Source organism: Tenrec ecaudatus, chromosome 1 (genome assembly GCF_050624435.1).
Source record: "Tenrec ecaudatus isolate mTenEca1 chromosome 1, mTenEca1.hap1, whole genome shotgun sequence".
Taxonomy (NCBI): Eukaryota; Metazoa; Chordata; class Mammalia; order Afrosoricida; family Tenrecidae; genus Tenrec; species Tenrec ecaudatus.
Window position 1 is genome coordinate 249,492,032 of NC_134530.1, and position 9,406 is coordinate 249,501,437.

At 41.8% G+C, this 9,406-nt stretch overlaps 1 protein-coding gene across 1 annotated transcript in view; it reads right to left on the reverse strand.

Moving 5' to 3' along the window:
* PLD5 (phospholipase D family member 5) overlaps positions 1-9,406 on the reverse strand; it is a 456,985-nt gene that overhangs the window by 74,776 nt on the left and 372,803 nt on the right. The gene's annotated exons all lie outside the window — the stretch shown is intronic.

Consider the following 9,406-nt stretch of genomic DNA (forward strand, 5'->3'; position numbering starts at 1 on the left):
CCCAGGGAGGAGGTCATATGTAGATCCTTGTAATTGGTTCCCCCTTTCCAACCCACCCTCCCTCAGCCCTCCCAGTATCACCACTCACACCACTGGTCCTGAAGGGATCATCCACCCTGGATTCCCTGTGTTGCCAGTTCCTATCTTGAACTGTGTACATCCTCTGGTCTAGTCAGACTTGCAAGGTAGAACTGGGATCATGATAGTGGTGGGGGTGGGGGGGTGGGGGGAGGGAGGAAGCATTTAGGAACTAGAGGAAAGTTGTATGTTTCATTACTGCTACCTTGCACTCTGGCTGGCTCATTTCTTCCCTGAGACCCTTCTGTAAGGGGATGTCCCGTGGCCTACAAATGAGCTTTGGGTCTCTACTCCGCACTCTCCCCACCTCATTCACAATGATATGATTTTTTGTTCTGATGATGCCTTATACCTGATCCCTTCAACACCTCATAATTGCATAGGCTGCTGTGTTCTTCCTTGTGGGCTTTGTTGCTTCTCAACTAGATGGATGCTTGTTTACCTTCAAGCCTTTAAGACTCCAGATGCTAGATCTTTTGATAGCCTTTTCTTCTCTTTGTCACTTTCCTGTTCTCTCACACTCCAGGGCTGACCTCCAGACCACTCCTCTTAGCCTAGGGCATTTATCTCTGTGCCACACCCAGCTAGGTGAGCTCTACCCTGCGTAGCTAGCCCAAGGCTAGAGAAAACCCTGGTGACCTCCACCAGGGGATACTCTGCCCAACTTCTTACCAGGGAATTCTTGCCTGTGTGCCTGGGGCCCTAAGGTAGCTCAGCAAACACTAGTCAACATTCCAAGCTTCAGCTGGAACCTCTGCTCAACCTCCGCAACACCAAAGCAGGCAACCCACCAGCCTGCTGGGACACCACAGTTTCTTTTTTAAGGATACTTTTTTAGCCAGCACATGGGAAGCGACATCAAGAGAGGAAAGTTTGACTTAGTGGGTTTTATTGTAGATTCAGAAGCCACAGCAAGCACCTGATGAATGCTCTTGTCAGTAGGACTGGGAGAGAAGAGATATTAGCATCATTCTTGGTTGTAACTTAGAATAATTAATACAGGTTAGTCGAAACACAGTTCAAGTAGTCATTTCATATGTCCAGTTCGATGTTTTCATACATGTATACAAATGTGAACAACTATTTCTTTAAATTCCATGACAAAGACAAAAGAACCTGCAACTAGGAACAACTAGAATTTATGCAGTAAACTGCTGGTTTGTCTTCTGTGTTGCAGCAGGAAATATAATTACTAGAAGCTCTCTCCAGCTTGATGTTGTTTCTGCCCTCAACGTGGACTTTTCGTTCCTGGGGAAAAAACATGAAGGCTCACAGACAGCCTGGAATATACGTACTCTCTTCTCCTTTACTCCCCAAGGGGTGGTCTGTTCCATTTCTTGATGCCTTAGCGTCTGTGTTTACCAAGTGGGAATTGCAATGCTGACCAGAAGGAAAAGGAATTAAGTGAAGGGAAGGAGAACATTAGGAACCTTAGCGAACAGTGAATTCAATCTTATATCAAAATTAAGGAAAAGGAAGATCCGAAGGGACATACAAGATTGCAGAATAATGATTTGTGACTCTTTATCCTGGATTCCTTCACCCAGTAAGATTGCAAATACCTCATGAAGTGCATTCATAGGATCAACACGGAGAATGTCTTTTTTTTTTTTAAGTTCCTGGGTTGTGCAAATAGTTAAGCACTTTACTGCTAACTGAAATGTAAAATGTTTCAGTATGCTTCTGAAAAGGCATTCATTGGAAGCCCTGTGGAGCACAGTTCTACTCAAGCACATGGGATCACCATGTGTCAGGAGGGCAAATGATTTATACTTGCTTCTTTTTCTTTCTCCCTCTTATACCTTCCCTCATTGTATTTATCACTTCACCACCCCCCCCCCTTACTCCCATCCTTTTATTCTATTTAAAGCAACACTTCATCTTTTATGAGGAATCTTAACAATTTCCAAACTATCTCAATTCATTTGGCATCTTTGATTCTGGCTTTACAAAATTTACACATCATTTCCTTGGCTTTATCTGGTCCAGGGGAAAGCAATAGATACCACATTGACTAGAATACCGCAAGAAGGTGAAACAGAGATGCTAATGGTCGGAGTCCTACGGGAATGGAACCTGAGAATGCGATGAGCTATAACGAATTGGACACACATTTCAGTTATTTTATGGAGTACAATACTTGAATTTCCTTCTGAGTCTTCAGCAAAGCTGACCATGAGTCTAAAATTCCGCAATGACTCATCTCACTAGTCCTGCTCTCTGTCTCTTGTTTTCTTAAAGAATAATGAGGAAGTTGAGATCCATTCTAGTTTTGGCTTAATGTTTTTAATCCCCTTTTCAAATGTTTAAAAATATCTAAACTTTGTGACAAAATATTGAGCCAGACCAGAGCCACTACATCTCTTTGAAAAGTTTACAACACCCTTCATTCCATTTATGCATTAGGATATTAACGGCAATGTGACTATTACTGGTTTAATTTCTTCAAACCCATGTGAAAGTGCAATAATTCAGGAAACCAGAGATGTCCCGAAAATCTCATATAAAAGAAAAGAAAATACTTTAATTCCCTGCTACATTTCTTTGCAAAGAAGTAGTCATATAATCGGAAGAACTGAAAAGTAGCTATAATCTTAATGTGTATTTTCAATTATAGGCTAGACTTTGTAAAAACAATTCAGTCTTCCAACTCAGTCTTGAGAGAGGCTCTGAAATAGAGAATAACTGAAATTGTCAGAGAAGAGGGGTTCATGAGGGATGGGGGTGGGGAGAAATAATGAGGAGCTGATGTCAGGGGCTTAGGTGGAGAGCAAATGATTTGAGAACGATGAGGGCAATGAATGTACAAATATGCTTTACACAATTGATCTATGTGTGGATTGTGATAAGAGTTGTATGAGCCCCTAATAAAATAAAGAAAAAAGAAAATTGGAGTGAAAAGTTAGTGAATCATTCCAAAACTTTTCTGTGAATACCATTATTTTTCTGTTAAAAGAGGCATCTATAAAGGTGGAAAAACCCTCAATTCCTAGATTTTGATCATGCATCTTCTAATGGAAAACTAGAAATGGATGCAATTACGCAATGATGATAAGTATAGAAAAACCATCTGTTCATGGAAACCTCAACCCCACTAGATGTCAAAAACCTCAGTGAATGTGGAGGAAGTAACTGTTAAGGCTAATTTTGTACACAAAAACATGTCTCTACTTACGGAAATGGAACTGTATAAAACCCTGGAAGGTTCTATTAAATGTTTCCATTGAGTTGCCAAATGTCAGACATTTCAAAATGCCTCCAGCATCGTTCTTGGGGCATGCCCACTCTCCAGATTCACCGACAGCTTGAACTGAGCTGTGCTAACAATCAGTGCAAAGATTTTTCATGTGCAAATGAAATCCAGGTAAGAGAAAAGTGCTAGAAGCCAACAGAAACATTTTTTCCCCCCTGAGAGATCAAATTCATTTGTGTGTTTCTATTTGTAGACACAAATCAAGCATTTGATGAGCTCATACATCTGTTTGGCAGATACAATCACTCTATGATGAATGTGGGTAAGAAAGTTCCTTCCACCTCCACACTTACTTTCAAAACACTCATTACACTGTTTTGGAGAAGACTTTCCTGAGTTATCACATTTGAGTCTCCAATTTCTTCTGCCACTTTGTATTCAGCTACTTAGAGCATCGATACTTGGTTTGCACATGATTAATTTGTAAGTGTATGTTAACGTGTAAATCTTTGAAAGTAGTTTTCTTTTATGTATTCCCTGTTGCTCTACTAAAAGGCAAATTTTGTTTATATCCTTCCACAGACCAGATGTCTGCTTTCCCACCTGCTAGTATCAACCTCGCCTTAATAGAGGATTTATCATCCTACAAAGGACTTTTCCATATGCAAGGGAGCATATACTAGCTGTAGGAGGTATTTTCTCCCAAGTGAGTAGGTTCCCGCATCTTCTTTTTCCATTCTGCTCTCCAGTTACATTCCTTCCACATAAGCTAAGCCTTGGTTTTTGAGAGGAGGCAGGGAAGAGCCCACTATTTTACTTAAACAAGATAGACAAGTGATCATGGTGTTAACCATTGGAACCAGGGTACAGCCATATTTCTAGGACAAGCTGCTTTCATTGTCTTGAGATTCCAATGGCCTTTTGTGAGAGGGCATCTTCTCCAGTGAAAGCTGTCATTTTTATTTATGGAAAAGTATAAAAGCTTTTCAAATCCTTTGTCTGATGAATGGGTTTTGTGTGGCCTTAAGACAAATGCCTGCCAGCAGCCAGCTAGCTGGATGGGAAATATACACTATGAAAACAAACAGTTTTTCAAATCTTTGTAATAGTAAACACTTGGAAGCCAATGAATGACATCTATCTGACTGATGTGGGTATTTAAGAAACAGATGAAAACTAATGTCATTCTCTAGTATACTTGCCTCTATTACACACAGTCTCTCATGGGGCAGTGGATATCACCAGGGTTAATTCTTTGCCACAGAAGCTGTAGAAATTCTAAGATTTATTGAGGGAATGTCAGGGAAAACACTAATCTTCTACTTCTTTAATTTTTAAAGGTTTCTTGAAATCCTTGTTCAGGTTTCTTTTTTCATAACGGGGAGAGAAAATTTGATAACAGTGGTGGGTTTCCTTGAGGATTTGACTAAGTAGGCTAATAAAGCTATTGAGAAAGGAAAACAATTTGGGGGAAATGTAAGAATTCACCATTCTTAAAAATGCAAGATACTGGCATGAAGCAGGCAACCAACAGAGAGGCCTGCAGGGCCAGCCCTAATCCCAGCTATGTGGAACCCTGCCTTCCCCCCTCAGAAGAATGCACTACAGAGGACAGCACTGAAGCTACCACTCAGGGAGAGGTGTGCATCTGATCAGAGCACACAGGAGCAAACTAAGAGGGAAGGAGAGAGAAAGAGAGAGTGGAACACATCCTGGCCCACCAAGCCTAGAGGACGATATTCCTGCTCAGAGCAGCCAATGCACAGAGAGGACCATAGGGCCAGCCCCACCACGAGACACGACTTCTCTCACAGACCCATAGAGCTACAGGGAACAACATTGGAGACACAGTTTGGGAATTCTGCCCAATCTAACGCCATCAAACTGGGGCGAAATAATGAAATCCACGAGGAATCCCCAAAATAGACTTTGGGGGCAGGGCATGGCACCTTATCATATTTGACCTGGAAAACACTCAGAAAGGTCAATAAAGAGACCTAGAACTCTTTACAGTCTTTTTGCTTTGCTTTGTTTTGTGCTTATTACTGTTTTTGTATGTCTGTCTAGATTAGATAGCTGGGATAACAATCTGGAGGAGAAAACAACAGACCGATGGTTGGGTGGTGGCCACAGAAGATGGTGCACAAAAATGATAAATTTTCAAGGGTTCATGAGGGAGGGAGGGCGGGGAAGGGTGTAAAAATACATGAGGAGCTGATATCAAGGGCTCAAGTAGGAAGAAAATGTTTTGAAAATGATGATGACAACATACATACAAATGTGTTTGACACAATGTATGTATGGATGGATTTTGATGAGAGCTGTAAGAGCCCCCAATAAAACAATTTAAAAATGATGAAGTGAGAACAAAGATTTATCAGGTAATTTTTCCGTCTTTAAAATAGCTAGTGCCACTGCCCTAGCCTTTGCTCTGCCTCAGAGCACCTGCACAGGATGCAGTCAAGCAGTGCTTAGCGCTTCTGAGCCCGTGGCGCTTTACAGAAGCCGAGTGTGCTTCATCCTTCTCCGGCAGAGCAGCTGCTGGTTTGAACTGCTGACCTTGTGACCAGCAGCCGAATGCTAAAAATAGCTAATACAATGTTTGAATATGCATGTGAAAATCTTAGATCTATTGAAAGCCATAACATCAAAGCACTAAGCAGATCAGAGGGGACATATTCCTTCTATCATCACTCAAACTATTAAACCTAAGTATGCCAAGGGGTCCTTTAAAAAGATCTACTTTTAGCTTTTTAATATTTGTAAGGCATTTCTAAGATGTATTCGTATAGGTAGCTTTGTCATTTCAAAATATTGAAACATTTTTTTTCTTAATAAAAGAATGAGCTCCAGAAACAAAGTGTGTTAGCAACACAAACTAAATCTAAATCTGAAAATTTAAAAACATCCACAGATTACTGATACAGATTTTATGGGCTACTGTGGTCCATGTCAAATGTACTTTCACGTCTCCTTCAGTTGTGCGTTCTACATATAACTCTGTTACTAACAAGACGAAAGATTCAAAGACTGAAGCGTATGTTGATTTAGAAATGCGAGTGGGCTTAAGAGCATTCCTGTTATAAAGTTACTGTCATTCACTTGCTTTCTGGTAGGTTTTTCTTAAGTGGAAGACGGCTTGGGTGCCACAAACAATTAAGCAGTGGGCTACCACCTAAAAGGTAGGGCATTTAAATCCACCAAGAGCCACCTAAGAAGAAAGCCTTTGTGATCTACCTCTGAAAGATCTCACTGCCATCGAGTCAATTCTCACTCAAAGTGATCCTATAGGATAGAGTAGAATTTCCCCATGGGCTTTTGTAATCTTTATGAAAGCAAACTGCTCATCATTCTCGCTTGAAGGAGCAAAGGGGTTTGAACCATTGACTGATTAGTTAACAGGCTCGTGTGGACCCACTGCACTACCAGATCTCCTTCCTGAAAGGTCACAGTCATGGAAAATAGACAGAACTCTGAAACACATGGGGTCACCATAAGTTACAACTGACTCGATGACAGCTGCTTTTGCATTATTATTCTTCCCCCACGCCCACCCCAGCCAATGGGAAGACATAGAAAGAGACTATTGTAGCTCGTTCAGGTTTTCATGACAGTGGCTTATGTGTTGCTGTGATGCTGGAAGCAATGCTGCTAGTATTTCATATCCACCAGAGTCACCATGGCGGATAGATTTCAGTAGAGCTTCCAGACTAAGACCGACCAGGAAGAAACCTCTAGTGATCTACGTTGAAAATGAGCCCATGAAAAATATTTGGACCATAACAGAACATTATTCAATTCATTCACTTTAGACATATCATAAGGAGGGATCAATTGCTAGAGGAGGACTTCGTGTTTGGTGAAGTAGAGAGTCAACAAAGCAGTGGAAATTTTGATGCAATGGTGCAGCACAGTAAATTATTTCATGTAGTTCTTTTAGTTATAGTCTTTGTTATTCCTACCGATTACCAAATCTAATCGAGTATAAGCTGATCTGGATATCAGCTAGGCACCTAATTTTACCACAAAAACGGCATTAACAATGTGCTGAAAAACTCTGCTTATATATGGTACTTTTCCCTGATGGTTTTGGGTTAAAGAAGATGGGGAAAGCTACTTACAGGATGCAGTTGTGAGTGACTATTAACAGGGTGAATTGTAAATCCCATCCTGCTGGAAATAGAATGAGCCAGCTCAGAAGCAAGAAGCGGTTCCACGACGCCCAGCAGAAGAAAAGAACCATGAGTAGAGCATATCATTCGAATCCCATGATGATCTCCTTGATCCAGGAGGCAGTGGTTACAACAGAGAAGTGGCCGCAGCAGACCCATCAGAGCACAGGCCTTCCCAGTGTATAGAACAAGTTAAGCTGTGTGCCTTTGTGCAGGAGGCTAGTTTGTGGAGTAGGGTGCCTTGGCACGTAAGTGCTGACTCACAGTGCTAGAGCTGGAGTGCCTTTAGGGTGAGGATTATGACAGAGTAATGTGCCCTTTGGGCATTTATTGGCATCCCTGAAAGAGCCTTGTTGCCTGAGCAGGGCAGAGGCCAATGGGCCACTCGGTTGACAGGCCTGCCTGCAGGCATAGCGAAGAAGAGGCTGTCCTACCCAAATGATTGCATCTTGAGTATTTGTAACCTGTAAGTTTCCTTAATAAATCTCATAACTCTGACTATTGTCTGTGAGTTCTGTGTGATCACTGTGCTGTGGGAGGGCCAGTTGGTGTCAGTACTGATGAGTGGAGGCAGGTTCGGCCTCAGCCTCCTAAGAAAGGAATTGGCCTTGGTCTGGCCAATGTTTCTAGGATAGACCTATCTAGTTTCTCGAACCAACTGTTCTCCCCGTCCTTTATGTACTGAAATGTTACTGTGACTGCTCACCTCATAAATCTACCATACACATTCATCGGATTCCCCCGACAGGCCTACTTTGCCTAAGAATTATTGGTGCTCTAGTCTAGTGCATGCTTCAATTTTCTGGTGTTTAATTTAAATCCCATAAGAAGTCCTAAAGCAAGGGAGCTGAGCATCTCACTTGAGAATGAACGCTACACCTGGTATTTCCTTTGCTGTGAGGGACACCGCTCTATTCTGGTGAGAAATAAAGTGGGGAAATGAGGATTTCCCCCACCCCACATGGATACATTCTAGTGCTATGATTTTCTTCCTAGCTCTTTTCCAATTATGGAATTTCCCGAACTATATTCAAGCACGGTTTTCAAGCAAGACAAGATGTCATTGCAGTGATTCTCTCTGCTAGGAGAGTAGGCTGTTCGCATTATGCTGCCGGCTATGAATGCATTAATTAACGCTCAACTCACAATATGAAGTGCAAGCTGCTGCCATGTAGCAGAGTCTGTGTTCTAGAATGAACCCGAATGATACTTGACTTTAGAAAATAGGTATTAAATCTAACCATTGATCTCGCCATATTTATAGAAAGGACAGGCATACGCTACAGTTCAGGGGAATGGCTTGCCAGCTCACTTTGAGTCTTTCACATTTAACTCCAGTACAAATGGTCTTTGCTGTGGGACTAGTACAAACTGGAGACTAATTGTCATAATTCTCTTCGGGCTTTATAGAATACATTGAAAAATTGCCCAGGAAACATGTAAACTGCTGCTGACAGGTTCATATGAGAATATTTGAATGGTCCTTACCTAATTATTTACAGAATTGTTTTATATACAGCGAAACTAGCAAAAGTCAAAACTTGTATCAGGCAAAAACCTATCTGAGAAGGAAAACTCAAATGTTTCCCACAGAAACTAGTAATACAGCAGTGTGAAGACTGTACCAGGTCAAAGGGGGGAAACTTGTGAGACTTGGCTCTTACAGGTTTCAGTGTAATTGTACAAACACTCACTTGTAGGCTCAAGTTGGGGAATTCTCTTATTTCTTGGGTAGATTCATTGTGCTCCAATCAGCAGAAAACTCCACACGTCAGAGAAGACACTCAGCAAAATATCCAATTATTATCTGTGAGGCAGGGAAGGCAAGCAGGGAGACAGCTGCCTGGGGTGGGGTGGGGGCGGGGGCGTCGAGTGGAAGTGAAGGGCAGGCAGGCACGGTGGTGATACATGTCTCAGAGAAACAATAATAAAACCTGCAAAAAGTCAGAGCTCACCGTGTGCC